The sequence below is a fragment of the Athene cunicularia genome, assembly GCF_003259725.1.
Source record: "Athene cunicularia isolate RWA chromosome Z unlocalized genomic scaffold, athCun1 chrZ_part3, whole genome shotgun sequence".
In the NCBI taxonomy this organism is placed as follows: Eukaryota; Metazoa; Chordata; class Aves; order Strigiformes; family Strigidae; genus Athene; species Athene cunicularia.
The window spans coordinates 1,476,901-1,477,816 of record NW_020799144.1 but is presented as its reverse complement, the minus strand read 5'-3'; positions in this window follow the sequence as shown (position 1 = coordinate 1,477,816).

Sequence of the window (916 nt, the reverse complement as noted above, 5' to 3'; positions counted from 1 at the left end):
CCCAAGTGTCTTTTTTTGTTTGTTTGCTTGTTTGTTGGTTTCCTTTGGGTTTGTGTTTTTTTTTATTTGTTGTTCAGTCGTGCATGATCAGACCTTGCCAGAAAATTTCTGCTTTTAATTTAACTGCAGAGTGGCATTACGGTTCAGCATGAAAGTTTTGTGCATCACCCACGGGCTCCAAACAGCTTTACTTCCTCCTGTGAGAAGAAGCAAAAGTTTAGCCAGAGCAGAGAGAGAGAGAGATTGAGAGAGGCGGCTCGATCTCAGGAGGCAGGAAATCTGCACCGGGCACCGAAAAGAGCCCAGCCACTGCCAGGGCCGTTACACCGAGCTGCTTTGCCTGGGTGCACTTGCAGTGCCGGGAGCTGCACTTTTTGTTGCCAGATCTGTAAAACGCAGTCCAAGTGGCGGGAGGCTTAATGCAAGGCTCCTGAGGGCTGTCACAGAATACATATAGATACAGATCTATACACACACTGTGTATGGTATAATAAATGGTACATATAATGGTATATATAAATGGCATATACATCGTGTATGTATATGTACACACATACATACTTTCATATATGTGTATGCACATATATACGCGTGTGATGTGTGTACACACACCACAAGCACTGTATCTATACATACCATGGTATACATAAGTGGTATAAAATGTGGAACAGAATGTACAGATACGTAGCCCCTAGTCTGGAAATCACACGTATCGTAGCGAATATTCTAATTTATCATAGACTATCTCAGGCTGGAAGTGGACGCTTAAGGATCATCGAGCACAGCCGCGAGCATTTACACGGGAGACAGCCTCGAGTGGCTGACACAGGGAAATTGTGCCCAGAGACGCCCCAGCCGCGCAGCCACCCGGCCCCCCGCCGCCGCCCGCCTCTCCGCAGCCGCGGGGAGCGGGGAC